At 48.4% G+C, this 18,544-nt stretch overlaps 1 protein-coding gene and 1 pseudogene across 2 annotated transcripts in view; one reads left to right on the top strand and one right to left on the bottom strand.

Annotated features, from left to right (window-relative positions):
* The window catches only part of LOC146810184 (uncharacterized), a 72,375-nt pseudogene extending 69,477 nt beyond the window's left edge, over positions 1-2,898 (top strand).
* The window catches only part of HLF (HLF transcription factor, PAR bZIP family member), a 311,511-nt gene that overhangs the window by 142,223 nt on the left and 150,744 nt on the right, over positions 1-18,544 (bottom strand). The gene's annotated exons all lie outside the window — the stretch shown is intronic.

Below are 18,544 nucleotides of genomic sequence, written 5' to 3'. Positions count from 1 at the left end.
TAGCTCACGGTGACTTGATCTGAATTTAAACAGGTTTTTTTCACTACTGTGAGAGAAAATTGTCAGAGGTGCATGTAGAGCAAGACAATTTTAGCTCACTGGCAGACCGCTTTTTGTTTATTACATTACTAGTGCGCCTCTTCGTGGGGTGGTGCAGGTGGTCTTTTTGATAGCTAATTTGCGTGACTATGTTTTTACTTGCGGTAATGCGGTAGAGTAACTTCAAATGCATTAGTGTAAAGCGAGATATGTGACACTTGGCAGGGCTGCATCCTGTGTAGTACAGCCTGGTGGGGAACATACAAAGTGCGCATGAATGTTTGGCAGGCCCAAGACGACCGATGAGCACTCTGAGTGGGCAAACCACTCCTCCCCTGGCCCCTGCTCTGGCCAGCCACACTCCTCCCCCACCTAGGAACGGAAAAAAGAAATGATAATAACGCGTTTCAGTATTAGCATTTTCTTTTTCCTCTGCATTACCTTGAAGCAGTGGGGCGACGCTGCTCCGCCATGGCCCTGGTTGCCGCCTGGTCCCTGTTCACTGAGAGCAAAAGAGAGCAAGCAGAGAAGTCGCACGCATGAAGCAATAACCACAGGCCTGACTCCCCAAGCATTGAAGATGGATGCCATGTGCCTCTCTGGCGCGCTCACAGATCCACTCGCCTCCTACACTGGCGCACTAGACCCGCACTAGTAGAAACCTCCTCGGCTGTGGAGGGACTCCGAGGTCTGGTCGCCAAAGAAACAAACGTAAAGCCTTTAATTCCTTCTTCGAATACAGGGAAGTATTATTCTACTGAAACGAAACGTGTTTTTTTATCCTCTCCAACAGGCGGCTTAGGCACAGGGAGATAAGAGGATGGGACCCCGTACCAGGAGAAAAACAAACGTGATTACAAACAACGTGTTCGTCGGCCCCTTGAGTCAAGAACGCCCTCCTGTAAACACACAGATAAAGGTGGTACAACACGCCACCGATGTCCAAAGATACGGGCGGAGAGCAGGCAGTGAATGCTTACTCCCGCATTGTTTGGTGCATGGCAGGGAGCGGCACCAGGGGAGGCCGGTGAACTTTGCTATAAGTAGGGCGTAAAAAGATGGTAAAATTCAGACTATCGCGCATAGCTCCTGTGACCGCCACTAAAAGGCACTGCCTGGGGAGCAGGGGTAAAGTCATTCTCCCTTAATATTTCTTAGATCGTTCTCTCCACATCTCGGTGTTTCTCTTTTACTGTTTTTTCACCTTTGTTTATGTTGCAAACCTTTTAGCTCTGAATTGTCTCAAGCTTTCACTCTTGGTGTTAGCTTTTCATGCTTTTCCTTTTAACCTCATCCACTTTATTGCTTTTAAGTTTTCTTTGTGTTCATTTTGATTTCTAACACCCCACACTCGATCTTACTCTGTACCTTTATCTCACACTTTCTTTATCTGCGTATTTTGACTCATATTTGTTTGCTTTTCTGTTGTTCTCCTATTCTCCTTTTTGCTCACATACAGTCATACACCTGATCAGGTGTGTCACATTAGACAGGCGCACAGTTTTGTATTTTATACAACAATCTGTGATGTCAGAGCCACGTCATCGGCAATGGCAACTCCCATTCTGGTCAGCAGAGCTCTGAGCCTCCCATCTCATAGAAAGGACAGCTGCAGCAGAAAAGGGACCGAGCTCAGGAAGATGACTGCCCAGGACACAAGGTCAAGGACGCAGGAAAAACTGAGCTTGTGGGGCATAAAAACAGTCATCAAGCCTCGTCCCAACTTTAGATGCACATGCCAGCAGCAGCACTAGCACATACGAGGACACACACCGGGCTCTTGTGCACACACAGCATTCCAGCGTATGGGCCTGGTAATTGTGCAGCACCAAGTAAGAAAGTGGATGTTCAACTGCAGCCTTTAAAGTTCTGTACTTGGTTTTACAACCTTTACTGGTGTGGAGCAACCGGCGGAAAATATCTGAGAGAATTATTGTGGCATGTGCGAAATAAAGGGAATAGTTTCGGTGTTACCACTGCATCATCTTGTAATACCAAACACAGGCTTGTAATGGTGTGAAGCGTTAGGACAAAGAGAGTGAATCGCCGCAATTATCACAACAGAGTGTCTAAAGAACCATTACCCAATGGCCATTACAACAGACCACATAGATGTCAGTCTACATATTACTCTCCTGTAACTTGAGTTCTCATGATTGTTGTAGGTCAGAATACCTTTAACAAAACTAGCGTTTGACATAAATATTGTGACTTAAATGTAATTTACAAAATACCGCTGCATTAAATGTATTTGCTAGATGATATTTAGGCCATTTTATTTGGATACCTCACCGTCAGTCACCATATTTCACACCTACAGTGGTAGGAGTACCTACCTGAGGACAGGCCCATCTCTGGAAAGAAGAGGCAGCTAAAAATCAAAGGGAGCAGCTTATCTCATTGCCTCTGGGGCTATTTGGCCTCGAGGTGATAAAGGTGTTTGATAAACCCAGAGAAGGAGAGCGGTCTGTCATTTCAGATGGGCCTCGTACCAAGAGAATTCGGGCTTTTACGAAATCTGACCGTCCTCTACATGGACTCCAACAGCCTGAAGGCATTCCCTCCTCAGATAGTCTGTCTGGAGAATTTGAATAGGGTCGCACTGTGCAACACCCTCCTGGCCTCTCTGCAGTAGAACTTGCCAGGCTCCAGAAATTGCGAAGTCCTCACCTTGCCCATAACTGCCTCACGGACCTTCCAGCTCAAGTCTGTCAACTGAAAACGTTAACTCTTTTGAATACAAGTGATAACCAGATGGAGACTCTCCCCGAGAGTATCAAGAATCTGAAACACTTCGAAACCCTTCTGCGTCTATTCAACTCTATCGAGAATCTTCCAGAACCTTTCCTCTACTTATGAATATTATACCGCTTGTAAATATACAAACGTGGAAATTGACATAAATAAAGAAACGGCCAGTTACAAGTTGACTAATAAACTGCACGTGGAGTTTCTTAGCTACTTCTGAAAGAGACTACATTGTTTCTGCCAGAGATATTTAGTTTTCTAACACAGTATAATACAATACACGCACTAAAAGTACACACCCATACCACCACCACCCGCAATTGAGAGGACACCACAGAGCAAAAAACGGACGCAGAATGTATACTGGTGTTCCGTCGTAACATATAAGTTATGAGACAGCTGATTATTTCGAACAGAAAAGACAGCCTTCAGCTCATTCATTTTACCGCTGATTCGTTTTCTTTATACCATGGTGTGGCATCTCCGAGTGCTGCCTTTTGGGGGTGGAAGGGTGGGTGGGTGGGGGGGAGGGGGCGGGAGGGATTTGAGGTTGCTGGTTGGGAAATAAAAAAAAACAAAAAAAACTTTACTTACCTTACCACCGGGTACCGTGCGCGCTTCCTGGCCTCCGCTCCTAGACGGTGTAATGCTGCAGCCGGGTCCCGCGTGTGCCTGTAGGAACAGGAAGCAGCACCGAAGCAGCCATCAGGCAGCCTCCCTCCCCTACCCTAAACCAATCACAATGCTGCAATGGCAGCGTTGTGATTGGTGAGGCGCAGGGGAGAGCGCCCCAGGCACGCCATTTTCTCTATGTAGGCTGCATGCAACAGCCTACTAGAGAACAAGCATTAAAAAAGCAATAGGTCTCGCCTTTGATTAAGTTAAAGCCATTTGCTTTGCTAATGGTATTGTATAGCAAAGCAAATGGATTTAACTTAATAAAATGCCAGACATAATCGGATTTTCAAAATGTGCGCGTGGTAATTTTTTTTTTTTTGCAGTACTGTGTTATATAATGCGAACTTGGGGTATAGTTGTATCACAGACGGACTCTTTCATTCATTGTTAGGAACGGGGAAATTATGTGATCTACCCAGAATCACAAGATGTTTTAGTCTCCTGCCAAGACTCAAACCTGGTTTCCCTGCTTCAAAGTCGGACATCAAGCCAAACTGCAGGGAGGAATGGAGAATTGGGGAGCTGGAAGAGGGAGCCTCAGACACACACACTCCTGGGGAAGGGGGGCTCCTTACACCAAACATTGCTTAGATGGGCCCTAACAAATTGCTTCGGGTAAAATGTAAGAGGAAATTTACACAACATTGCTTCGAGTGAGGTTGTAAGAGGGAAGCCTTTTACATGGTCTACGTGTTAGGAGTATCACGCCCAATCACTGCTTTAAATTGGAAAGAAGAAGGTACCTGTGCTCGATTCAAGATGACTGAAAGGGCACACGTGTTGTAAAATACCACACACGTAAACTGGCTTGCGGGGTAGAAAGAAGAGAACCCCCATATGTTGCTTGATAGGCTGATGAAAAGCCCCCTCGCACATAAACTTAAGAGCGAGTATGAAGGGTGTCGCCGCTAAACCACTACCCCCAAAAGAAATTTAAGTGCAGATCCCCATGTCAACATCACATCGAGAGTGTAAAAGAAGCGTTAGTTTGGTTGGATCACAAATTTAGAGAAGGAATTCTTCACGGATGTATCCACCCAACTGTACCCATGTAAAGTGTGATCGGCCATAATGATCAGCAGTGAGGCGTGGCGCACCATGAGTGCTTCATCCTTATAGTGCAGTATAGATTATCCAGAGCCAGAATGGAAGTCCCAGACCGTGCAGAGCGTAGAGTGTACGCACAAACGTGAAGGTCTTTCTATGACCAGTGTGTGGTCACAGTATATTAACAGCAGAAGGAATTATAGTGAGGCGCATTTGCCGTCCACCGCTCCCGTTCACATCGCTGCGTCCCCTGCGTCTCCTGCGTCCCCGCCCCCCTGACTGTCCATTCGCTGCCCCTACCTCCTGCCTCCCGCCTCCCAGCTGCTCCTCCCTCCCTCCTCTCCATATATGGCGGCCGCTGAACGGCCGCCCGCAGCAGGCGCGCCGCTGGCGCGCCGAAGGCATGCCTAAGGCAAGCCCGTCGGCGCCCGTCAGTGCCTGGACCGCGCCCAGCGCCAGGACCCCGCAAACGTCACGACGCCTGTCTCTGCTACGACTCCAGCACCCTCCACGCACTCAACGCCGGCCGATCACGCACCTGCTGCCTGGCCACCCTGAAGCACACCCAAGGACCCTTCTCCTGCCGGAACTGCAGCTTCACTAGCATCTGGCCCGCCAACGCACCAACCAAAGAACCCAACCACCTCAGATGCATCCTTCTCAACACCTGCTCCGCACGCAAACACGCCGTGGAACTCTGGGACCTACTGGACTCCAACACCCCAGACGTGGCCTTCCTGAAGGAGACCTGGCTGAACCCCTCCTCGGCACCCGACATCGCCATAGCCATCCCGGAAGGCTATAAAATCACCCACAGGTACCGCACCAATGGAGTAGGAGGAGGAATCGCCATCATCCACAGGAACTCTCTCAAAGTCTCAACCAACACCGACGACACCCTCAGCACCGCAGAACACCTGCATTTCCAGATCCACACCGATCCCAACACCACCCTGATTTGATTTTATTTGATTTTTCAATTTGTATAGCGCGCGAATGCCAAAAGGCGTCTTGGCGCTGAGATTCCCACTATCTCCTAAGTATGTAGTTAGGGCTGTTTAGCAAAAAGCCATGTTTTGACTACCTTTCTGAAGGTTTTCAGAGATGGACTGTTTTTCAATTCCAGCGGTAATTGGTTCCACATTTTTGCCGTCTGCACTAGGAAGCTTCTGCCTCCCCAGTTTGTTCTTCTGTATCTGGGTACTTTTATGAGTTTCCTTTGTCCGGATCTCAGAAGTCTATTTGGCTCATACAGTTGTAGGTGTGTTTTTAGAAATTTTGATCCCGTTCCATTTATTGCTTTGTATGCCAAGCATAATGACCTAAATTCTATCCTACTTGCAATTGGGAGCCAATGCAAGCTCTTAAGTTTGTGGCTTACTCTTTCGAACTTTGGAATTTCCAATATCAGCCTCGCTGCTGCATTCTGCAGGCGTTGTAATTTAAGAAGAATTTTCCTCCTTGCTCCGACATATAGACCATTTCCATAATCCAATCTGGACAAGGCCAATGCCGTCACCACTGTTTTCCGAGAGTCATGCGGTATATAAGGTAGTATTTTTCTTATCATTTTCAGGATGTACCAGAGTGATGATGCTAGTTTGCTTGCTTGAGCGTCAAATGAGAGGTTAGTATCTAGCATTATTCCTAGGTTTTTTACCTTTTCCGACGAATCTGGGCATCTTCCCATATCTGTGGGCCACCATAAAGGTGACCATATGTTTGTGTCACCACCTAGTATCAATACTTCACTCTTATCGCCGTTTAATTTCAAGCAATTCATTTGCATCCATTGGCTGATTTTTGTCATGCAGCATTGGAATTTTGCTGCTGTGTCTTGTACCTCTTTATTTATTGACACCACAATTTGGGTGTCGTCGGCGTAGGATATAGGGGTGAATCCCTCACTTCTTATTATTTGCGCGAGTGGGGCTACATATAAATTAAAAAGCGTGGGGCTCATCGATGATCCCTGCGGAACTCCGCATGGCAAGCTGAACAGATTAGACTTTGCTTCTCCTGATTCAACTGAGAATGTTCTATTTTCCAGATATGAGGCTATAAGAGCACAGGTTGACTCATGAATATTTGCTGTTTTTAGCCGTGTTATGAGGATTTCGTGGCTAACCGTATCGAAGGCCGCCGATAGGTCAAGTAATATCAATGCGGCCTTCGATCCGTTATCCATTATTGTCCTGAGTTCTTCCACTGCTGTGATCAAGGCTGTCTCTGTTCCATGCTCCGCCCTAAAACCAAATTGTGAATGGTCTAGCCATTCTCCGTCCATCAGATGTTGGGATAATTGTTTATTTAGCAGTTTCTCCAGAATTTTAGCGGCAAAAGGGATCCTGGCTATTGGTCTGTAGTTGTTAGGATTTTCGCCGTCCAGATTGGTTTTTTTTAGCAGTGGCCTAATGGATATCATTTTCCATTCGTCAGGGAAGGTGTTGGTAATGATAATTTTGGAGAATAGTTTTTCCAACACCAGGCTTAGTTCAATGGAGCAAGCCTGCATTATTCGGGGTGGGCAGGGGTCTGTTGGGCTACCTGAGTTGCAGGTAAGGATTTCTTTCTGTATCTGCTCAGCTGTAGGGGGTGTGAAACTAAAGGCTGGTATTAGGTCTTGTTGAGTTTCTGAATTAATTGAGTGGGATATATCTTTTTCCAGAGTTTCACTGTTCTGATTTTTAAAGGAGATGTATACTGATGAGACTTTGTTAACAAAGAGGTCACCAAGTGTATTGCAGAATTCCGATGACAGTGCTTCCTGATTATTGTTTTCAAACTTTGAAAGTTTTTTGACAGTGTCAAAAAGAGTTTTACTGCAGTTTTTTGACTCATTAATTTTATTAGTGAAGTATCTACCTTTTTCTTCAATTATTAATTTTTTATAATTATTTAATGTGACATTATATTCTTGTCTGAGGTGGGCGTCGTATTTGGTTCTCCATTTTTTCTCTGCTTTTCTGCAAATTTGTTTTTGTGTTCTTAGCGCATCTGAGAACCAGGGTTGTGATGGGGTTTTTCTTTTCACAGTTACCTTTTTTTGAGGGATAGCCGAATTGACTGCCTTATCTATCCACTCATTAAATTGTTTACAGGCTGTATTACAGTTATCGTCCAATGTGGGGTAGGATATTTGGAGTTTCTCCTTGAACGCCTGGTTGTCAATTTTAGACCAGTCCTGATATGTTATCTGCCTAATAATGTCCACTGGTCTTCCCGTCTCCTTTTTAATTTCTAGCGTAAAAGTTACTAGTTTATGATCAGTCCATGGGATAGGGAGAGTCTCTACATTGTGTAGGTTCTGACACGACGAGAAAATTCCGTCTAGTGTATGTCCAGCATTATGAGTTTCGATGTTGACTTTGTTTTCCAGGTCAAAGTTAGCCATAGCATCAATAAATGCTGCTATCTTAGGGTCTGATTTTTTCTCTAAGTGTAGATTAAAGTCACCTAGGATGGTATAGTCGGGACATGTCACACTTGATTCCAGAAAGGGGCTTAGTAAGTCGATTAAGGGGGTTTTCGCACTGGGTGGTCTATATATTAGTATTCCATTAAAAGTGTAATTATCTGTGATCTTTATTTGGAATGACAATGTTTCACAGTCTGCGGTATTACCTTTGTCTGAGGTTTTTACCTTCAATGAATCCTTAGCTATAATCGCTATCCCTCCTCCTCGTTTAATTTTTCTGTCAACTCTGGAGAGGGAGTATCCGTCTGGAATGGCTAAGGCTAGGTCAGCATCTGATGCCTCGTCTGCCCATGTTTCAGTGACGAATAATATATCTATTTTCTGTCCGTTTATTAATTCGGACGTTTGTATATTGTGCTTAACCAGTGACCTTGTATTGATCAGACCGACTTTCAGATTATAATTTCTGTGCTTTGGTATCCCGGTGTTAGCCATATTTTTGGCGGGAAGAAAATCGAAAGTGAGTGGACATGACGAACATTTCTTGCCCTCTGTATGTGGTTCTATCTTGGGGCATAAGGTGGTAGGTCTCCAACATTTTAGTTCCTCACTTGAGTATTTCCGTGGCCCTATGTGGTGGTTTATTTGTCCAGGGGATGTGGCCCTTGGCCCGGACTCGGCGCGGACGAGCGCAGACGAGCTTGCCTTATGCGCGCCTTAGGCGCGCAATCGTCGCGCCCGCTGCGCTCGTCCGCTGCGCTTCCTGTGCATACACATTATTGTAGGGCGAGAAGGGGGCGTGGCCTCGAGGGGGGCGTGTCCCTCTGCTCGGCGTGGCCGATGGCGCCTGACAGAGCTCCTGTGTACTCTCCTTCCCAGCGCAAGACTCGCTGTTGGGGAGGCTTCTAGCAGTCTATTCAGGTAAAGTGCAATCGCTTTAAAAACACAAGTATACACAAATTTTAAAAGTCAATTTCTACAATGCTCGCTAAATTCTCGCTCCCGGCTGTGCCTCAGGAGGGTTGTGGGTTTCTGGCGCGCTCGAGTTTCAGCGCTGCAGATGTACTATCAGGAAGGGGGCGTGGCCTCGAGGGGGGCGTGTCCCTCTGCTCGGCGTGGCCGATGGCGCCTGACAGAGCTCCTGTGTACTCTCCTTCCCAGCGCAAGACTCGCTGTTGGGGAGGCTTCTAGCAGTCTATTCAGGTAAAGTGCAATCGCTTTAAAAACACAAGTATACACAAATTTTAAAAGTCAATTTCTACAATGCTCGCTAAATTCTCGCTCCCGGCTGTGCCTCAGGAGGGTTGTGGGTTTCTGGCGCGCTCGAGTTTCAGCGCTGCAGATGTACTATCAGGAAGGGGGCGTGGCCTCGAGGGGGGCGTGTCCCTCTGCTCGGCGTGGCCGATGGCGCCTGACAGAGCTCCTGTGTACTCTCCTTCCCAGCGCAAGACTCGCTGTTGGGGAGGCTTCTAGCAGTCTATTCAGGTAAAGTGCAATCGCTTTAAAAACACAAGTATATACAAATTTTAAAAGTCAATTTCTACAATGCTCGCTAAATTCTCGCTCCCGGCTGTGCCTCAGGAGGGTTGTGGGTTTCTGGCGCGCTCGAGTTTCAGCGCTGCAGATGTACTATCAGGAAGGGGGCGTGGCCTCGAGGGGGGCGTGTCCCTCTGCTCGGCGTGGCCGATGGCGCCTGACAGAGCTCCTGTGTACTCTCCTTCCCAGCGCAAGACTCGCTGTTGGGGAGGCTTCTAGCAGTCTATTCAGGTAAAGTGCAATCGCTTTAAAAACACAAGTATACACAAATTTTAAAAGTCAATTTCTACAATGCTCGCTAAATTCTCGCTCCCGGCTGTGCCTCAGGAGGGTTGTGGGTTTCTGGCGCGCTCGAGTTTCAGCGCTGCAGATGTACTATCAGGAAGGGGGCGTGGCCTCGAGGGGGGCGTGTCCCTCTGCTCGGCGTGGCCGATGGCGCCTGACAGAGCTCCTGTGTACTCTCCTTCCCAGCGCAAGACTCGCTGTTGGGGAGGCTTCTAGCAGTCTATTCAGGTAAAGTGCAATCGCTTTAAAAACACAAGTATACACAAATTTTAAAAGTCAATTTCTACAATGCTCGCTAAATTCTCGCTCCCGGCTGTGCCTCAGGAGGGTTGTGGGTTTCTGGCGCGCTCGAGTTTCAGCGCTGCAGATGTACTATCAGGAAGGGGGCGTGGCCTCGAGGGGGGCGTGTCCCTCTGCTCGGCGTGGCCGATGGCGCCTGACAGAGCTCCTGTGTACTCTCCTTCCCAGCGCAAGACTCGCTGTTGGGGAGGCTTCTAGCAGTCTATTCAGGTAAAGTGCAATCGCTTTAAAAACACAAGTATACACAAATTTTAAAAGTCAATTTCTACAATGCTCGCTAAATTCTCGCTCCCGGCTGTGCCTCAGGAGGGTTGTGGGTTTCTGGCGCGCTCGAGTTTCAGCGCTGCAGATGTACTATCAGGAAGGGGGCGTGGCCTCGAGGGGGGCGTGTCCCTCTGCTCGGCGTGGCCGATGGCGCCTGACAGAGCTCCTGTGTACTCTCCTTCCCAGCGCAAGACTCGCTGTTGGGGAGGCTTCTAGCAGTCTATTCAGGTAAAGTGCAATCGCTTTAAAAACACAAGTATACACAAATTTTAAAAGTCAATTTCTACAATGCTCGCTAAATTCTCGCTCCCGGCTGTGCCTCAGGAGGGTTGTGGGTTTCTCAGAGGAACCCTCATCTACAGACCCCCCGGACCACGAGCACAGTTCAGCTACTCCTTCACCGACCTCGTCAGCACACACGCCCTCGCCTCCACGAACTACATCCTCCTCAGGGACCTGAACTTCCACCTCGAGAACAACAACGACACCAACTCCTCCACCCTGATCGACAACCTCGCCAACCTTGGACTCAGACAACTCGTCACTATACCCACCCACTCCGCCGACCACACGCTTGACCCCATCTTCTCTGCAAGCTCCCACGTCTCCTTCAACCACATCATCGAGCTCCACTGGATCGATCACCGCTGCATCCACTTCACCTTCCAGAAACCCACCACACACCACCGCATCCAACAGATGCCATGTTGCTGCTGGAGCAAAGTCACTGAAGACCAGCTTTCCACCTCCCTTGCCCGGAACCCACCCACAGATCCAACCGACCCCGACACCGCCGCACGCAACCTCAAACAGTGGATCAATGACTTCGCCAACACCCTCGCCCCCCTCAAGAAGCCCTCCAACACCCACACTAGCAAGAAAGCCAGCTGGTTCACCAAAGACCTCCAGGCCTCCAAGCGAACTTGCCGAAAACTCGAAAAAACCTGGATCCGTGAACGAACACCGGAAAGCTACACCGCCCACAAGAATGCCACCCGCAGACACCACCACCTCATCAGATCCGCCAAAAGGACCTCCTTCAAAGACCGCCTAGACAACAACGCACACAACAGCAAAGAGCTCTTCAACATCGTGAAGGAACTCTCCAACCCCAGCTCCAACACCAACAACATCCCACTTTCACAAGACCTGTGCGACTCGCTGACCACCTTCTCCCATCGCAAGATCGCAGACATCCACGACAGCTTCAACACCGTCACCACCCCGGCAACCACTGAGACCCCCGCTCTCACGACCACCACCCGCACCAACCACCTGATCTCCTGGACCAACATCAACGACGACGACACCATCAAGATCATGAACACTGTCCACTCCAGATCCCCGGAAGACCCCTGCCCACATCACATCTTCAACAAAGCCAGCAGCACCATCGCACCCCATCTCTGGAAAACCATCAACATCTCCTTCGAGACAGCGACCTTCCCGGAGAGCTGGAAGCACGCAGAGGTCAACGCCTTACTCAAGAAACCCAAGGCGGACCCCAAGGACCTCAAGAACTTTCGACCCATCTCCCTGCTCCCGTTCCCGGCGAAGATCATCGAAAAGGCCGTCAACAAACAACTGACCAGCTTCTTCGAGGAGAACAGCATCCTGGGCCTGTCCCAGTCTGGGTTCCGCAGCAACCACAGCACCGAAACTGCCCTCATCGCTGCCACCGATGACATCAGGTCCCTGCTAGACAATGGAGAAACCGCGACCCTCATCCTCCTGGACCTGTCAGCCGCCTTTGACATAGTCTGCCACCGCACACTACGAACACGCCTCTACGACGCCGGAATCCAAGAGAAAGCCCTGGACTGGACCTCCTCCTTCCTCTCCAGCAGAACACAGAGCATCCGCCTCCCCCTTCTGCTCCGAAGCCACCGAGATCATCTGCGGCGTACCCCAAGGCTCATCCCTCAGCCCAACGTTGTTCAACGTCTACATGGCACCACTCGCACGATGGCACGAACTCAACATCATCTCCTACACCGACGACACCCAGCTGATCCTCTCCCTCACCAAGGACCCCCACACCGCCAAAACCAACCTCCACGAAGGAATGAAGGCCGTCGCCGACTGGATGAGGAGCAGCCGACTAAAGCTGAACTCGGTCAAGACGGAGGTCCTCATCATCGGATCCACCCCCTCGGCATGGGACAACTCCTGGTGGCCGACTGCACTAGGAACACCCCCAACACCCACCGACCACGCACACAACCTAGGGGTCATCCTCGACTCTACCCTCTCCATGACGAAGCAGGTCAACGCTGTCTCCTCCACCTGCTTCAACACCCTCTGCATGCTTCGCAGGATCTTCAAGTGGATCCCCACCGAAACAAGAAGGACGGTCACCCAGGCCCTCGTCAGCAGTAGACTGGACTACGGAAACGCACTCTACGCAGGAGCCCCGGCCAAACTCCTGAAACAACTTCAACGCATCCAGAACACCTCCGCACGCCTGATACTCAACATTCCTCACCGCAGCCACATCACACCCCACCTGAGAGACCTACGCTGACTCCCTGTCAACAAGAGGGTAACCTTCAAACTCCTCACCCACTCACACAAGGCACTCCACAACACCGGACCAACATACCTCAACAGCCGACTCAGCCTCTACACCCCACCCGCCAGCTCTGCAGACCGTGCCCTCGCCACCGTCCCCCGCATCCGAAGAGTGACCGCCGGCGGCAGATCATTCTCCCACCTCGCCGCCAAGACATGGAACACCCTCCCCATCCGCCTGCGGCAGACCAAAGATCTTCTGACCTTGACCTTCAGAAGAGTTCTCAAGACCTGGCTCTTCCAACAGTAGCAGCTTCCCCCTCCCCCCTCCCGTATCACCTTGAGACCCTCAAATGCCATGATTGATTGATTGATTGATTGATTGCGGAGCTGAGTGTTCTCTATACGGTAGAATTTTGAGGTTGTAAACTGAGGTGCTTTGGGAGAGCTCTGAGGGAACTGATTATACGTATGAAAGAAGTTACTGAAGTGAAGAGGCCGAGAAGACTTTTTTATGCCCTACGTTATGCTTATAGTGGAACGAGGCATTATTTATGTGACGTGCATTGACAAAGCAGTGTTAAGATGAGCACTTTTAAACATTTTTTTTGTATTTTTTGCGTTTTTATATAGCGCGAACTCGACCTGAAGGTATTGGAGTGCTTTACATGAGCACCAGTTACGTTACACATTATATAAATAGTAGAAAACACTAGTGAACATTGCAAGAGATAGCCACATTCCGTGTGAGAAATATTGGTATAACTGTAGCAATACGCAGTGGAGTGAGGTGCATTGGCGGAGCTGCCTGTGATCCCGGTTTTGCAGCAGCAAAATGTACTATCGTCGGTTGAGTTGTCCAAGATGGGGGAGGTCGCGGGGGGCATGTCGGGTAGTGGAGGAGAGGGGTTATGATGGCTGGAGTGTTGGGAGACAGCTGCCTGCCTCTCTCGAGCCCATCCTGGACGTCGCTGCCCAAAACAGGGGTGGTGGTCGGGCCTGTAAAGCCCCCGTCACACGTGTTTACAGTCCGTGCAGAGGGGGCACTGGGATTCTCAGGCTCGCTCTGCTCCTAGCAGTGAGCCCAGAGGGATCCTGGGGCAGAGTTCTCACCCCCCCCCGGCCCGGAGCGCTGCTAGGGACTGTGTGAAACAAGTGCTCGCCAGGCAGAGCGCTTTACATGAGCACCAGTTACGTTACACATTATATAAATAGTATAAAACACTAGTGAACATTGCAAGAGAGAGCCACACTCCGTGTGAGAAATATTGGTATAACTGTAGCAATACGCAGTGGAGTGAGGTGCATTGGCGGAGCTGCCTGCAATCACGGTTTTCCAGCAGCAAAATGTACTATTGTCGGTTGCGTTGTTCGAGACAGGTAGGTCGCGGGGGGTGTGTCAGGTAGTGGAGGTTGAGGGGTTATGATGGCTGGAGTGTTGGGAGACAGCTGCCTGGCTCTCTCGAGCCCATCCTGGACGTTGCTGCCCTGCACAGGGGTGGTTGTTCGGCCTGTAGCTCCCCCGTCACACGTGTTTACAGTCTGCGCAGCGGGGGCGCTGGGATTCTCAGGCTCACCTTGCTCCTAGCAGTAAGCCCAGCGGGATCCTGGGGCAGAGTTCTCACTCCCCCCGGCCCCGGTGCGCGGCCCGGGGACTGTGGGAAACAAGCGCTCGCCAGGCAGAGCGCATTACATGAGCACCAGTTACGTTACACATTATATAAACAGTAGAAAACACTAGTGAACGTTGCAAGAGAGAGACACACTCCAGGTGAGAAATATTGGTATAACTGTAGCAATACACAGTGCAGTGAGGTGCAATGGCAAAGCTACCTGCGATTCCGGTTTTGCAGCAGAAAAATTTACTATCGTCGGTTTCATTGTCCGATACGGGGGAGGTCGCGGGGGGTGTCGGGTAGTGGAGGAGAGGGGTTATGATGGCTGGAGTGTGTGCTCGCCAGGCAGCCACGGTTTAGCGAGATGCAAAAATAAACACGCGGCGGAGCTTGTCTTTATGGGGCCATGTGTTTGAAACAAATGGCCCCATAAAGATAAGAAACCTTTTGCGACGGGAGGAAGTCAGACGAGCCCGTCTAAGTGGGCCGTCTTAAAAATGGAAAAGTCTACGTCACAAAGTGCTCTTTCCCAATGGCTGGCCACCGTTTAGCATAAACGGTGACGCCAGCCAATGGGAAAGGGGGGCGGGGCTTGAAGCCCTTTACAGAATTCCCTCCGAATCATCAAATCTCGCCGAGTGAGCTGCGCATATGTGCAGACATGCTAGCCGACACCTAAAAAGGGAGAGTAGGCGGTCCTGCTCGAGGGCAGGGGGGAGTGGCTTACTCACTGTTGTGGATACGGACTGTTTGGTCGGTTCCAGGGCCGACCAAACTGTCAGTACGTACAACAGTGGGCAAGCCACTCCCCCCTGCCCATGAGCAGGACCGCCCACCCTCCTGCCCCCAACCAGGCACTTCTGCTTTCTCGCAGTGCGAGAAGCAGAAACATAAAATGGTAGTTTTTACCATTTTATGTTTCTGCTTATCGCACTGCGAGAAAGCAGTGGGGCGGTGCCCAAACGCCCATATGGATGAGCAGCCACTGAGCGGCACTGATAAAAATATCCCACAGCTACATGGGACTTAATTGTCAATTTCAATTTGGACCTGGTCACCGATGCTCTCAGACCTCCAATGATGCTTATTGGTGCTCTTTGACTTTTCACCTTTATAACTCATGTCTCCTAATCCCTTTGTGTTTGCATTCTTTCTCTGATTAACATTTTACCCTTTTACTATATTGCTTTAGTAACAACGTTTTGGTTTCCTGACTTCAAAGTTCTTTTGGTGCTGCCTAAGGCATTAACCATAAGAAGCCTACTGCAATTTAACAAGGCAATAGTTTACTATTTGGTAGGATATTGCCACCAAATTATTAATCCAGCCTCTACTGTGGGGTTTTGAACCTGATCCCTAAATCAATAGGAAGTCAATGGTGAGCCTTCGCGCTTACCTTAACATGGAAATCCTTCAGCGGCTGCAGGCAGAGTAGAATACGTTACAATGGCTAGACCTCATGCCAATGCACTGTGATGGATAGTTTGGAGGTGCTGCAGGATTTACCATGACAAACATAGTTGAAAGTTGGTCACCCTGGCCCATGCTTTGGTTTGTAAGATGATGTTGAACTCTGAATTGTAAATAATCAGCAGGTATCGGACTGTTGGGGAAAGGTGGGATGGAGTCCATTTAAAAAGGCCAGTTTAATGGATGTGACTCTGACCCAGCCCTGCCTACAACAAGAATTTCAGTCTTTATTCTATTCAGAGAAATACATCTTTTCTTCATCCTAACGCAATGCTTAATTTGAGCCAGTGGTTGCCACCGGTACATTTCGATAGCAAGCAAGGGAAAAACACACAAAGCCAAAAAGAAAGACAGAAAAGCAGTCACAAAGGGAGAAAATTGGGGGAGGGAGGTAAATGGGAAGGCGGTATCTGGTAGTGGAGTGAAGATGCGGAAGGTTAACTAAAGACTACACAGCTATGGTATTGGGTGTAGTGACATTTAATTGCACCAGTCCTGAGCTTCAGGGCAGAGCTTTGGGCACTGGCACTCATTCATTTAAAAATATGGCACTGTTCAAAATAGATGTGATCTAGACATGCAGCAATGCTGGTGAACTTCATGCTGTTCTCAAAGCACACGTGCATTGTGTGTTACCTCCGTGCGTTTGGTGCCAAATATACAAAGAGTTCATGCAACACAGGACGGTAGGTAAAGTTGCTTCTCTGCATTGCTTGAATGGAAAAGAGCAGAACTGCATCATATCTACAATGAAGTGGCACAGTTCTGGTCTCTCCATGCGCTGGCACACTTTTGGCATCGATGTACCAATGCAGGCACCCATATGCCATAGTGCAAGAGTGTCTGCATTGTGGTCAGCATAATTTTGTGTAGGAAGCAGACCCTTCCTGTACAAAAACTATGCTTTAAGGCATTCTCCTATTTGCATGTGTGCTTTAGAATGCAGCACATATGTAAAGAGGAACAAATGAGAAGAAATGAAAACATGTCAACGTGGTACATCTGATTTCGGGAGATGCAGGACTTTGGTGCAAATCTCTGTCTACAGTTTTTCCAAGTTAGGGGTTTACTTTAAAACCCATGGGTGGCTACATGGGAAAGTCCATGAACCACCCATAAAACACCCTCCTTAATGCAGAGTCACGTCAGGCAGTGCATTACCCTGTGTTGCCTTATTTTGAGTTACACTCCAGCGCACATCACGATGTGCATTGGATTGTAAAACCCATCAGTAGACTTTGTGTCTGGTCTGCGTTAAAAAACGCATACTCGACGTAAAGTCTTTGTAAATCTGGGTCTTGGCTTTGTACCTAGTGGTCATCTAGTACCTGCCAAGGGGAGCATGTATATATTGAAGAGTAGCCGGGAGAAGGAAGACCACTATGTCTCTGCACTGCACTTTGTGGGAGTGTGAAACAGAGGATCCTACACATATTTGCTGACACTGGTTTTGCAACAACAAGCAAATCCATTTTAACATTATCCAACACACCCACATTGATATATTGTATGACTTGAGCATTTACAATAGCATGGTGTAATCTACTATCTTCTAGGCAGTCAAAGGTTCAAGGAGGATTAGAGATATTCAGACGCCACCAAGCAACGTAAGTCAGCCAAACACACTTAAACTTGTAAGTAATCCTATGCATGGAAGCCATTTGCAATCCAGGCAACAATTATTGAAGCGCAGCACGTGAAAATCATTTGTGCACCACATAGGAATTATCAATGAATACAGTATTGGATTGTTTGAATAACTAGCACAATTGGAAAGTGCCATTTTTCAGAGTATAATGTATTTTTTCAAAAATGCACATAACACAGTTGGCCCAGGTTTTCATTGCGGATAGTCACCTTTCTACATATGGAGAAACCTACCTTAAGAAAATGCACATAACGTTTTTGTGTAATCATTAGAACAACCAAGCATAAATAGTATGTCAGCGCTTCAACTCATGTTGAATAGTACAAGCAAATACTGAGTTGTATTATAAATTAAAACAATTTTATTGTATTATAAAGTATTGTCTCCATCGTCTGACATCTTGCAGAATGTATGCACAAGCTGTTACTGGTATTCCTCCAAAGGTATGTTCTATCTACACCAGGAGAGGACATTCATAAATGGACAGGATGGAAAACATATTTTCCAACCTATTTAGTTGTTGTAGATGAGGAGAACAGATTAAGCCAAGAAAGGAAGAAAATTCTGTCACACTCATTAGGTCCAGAATGTTTATGTATTTACAAGTTGACAAAGAGGTTCACCAAACACTGATTAAGTGCCTTGGGAGAGTCTGTATCAAGAATGACAATTGTTAAGGATTAAGTTCTGCTTCACCAAGGGCAGCTCCTCCACTAGGGCGGAGGAGCGTCGCTCTACTGCTTTCTTGCAGTGCAAGAATGCCAAAACATAAAATGGTAATTACTAAAAGTTATTACCATTTTATGTTTCCTTTGCGCATTGCAGGCATGCGGGTGGGCGGTGCTGCTCTGCTCTTTGAGCAGGGCAGGGGAGAAGTGGTTTACCCACTCTAGAGTGAGAAAAGACTGTTTGGTCGGCCCTCTCAGCCGCCCCAAACCAGTCATGCGCACTCTGCCCTTCTCCATGCTGGCTGCATAGCAGCCT

This window comes from Triturus cristatus, chromosome 7, assembly GCF_964204655.1.
Source record: "Triturus cristatus chromosome 7, aTriCri1.1, whole genome shotgun sequence".
Lineage (NCBI taxonomy): Eukaryota > Metazoa > Chordata > Amphibia > Caudata > Salamandridae > Triturus > Triturus cristatus.
The sequence above is the reverse complement of the archived record's forward strand: the minus strand, read 5'-3'. Positions and strand labels throughout refer to the sequence as shown.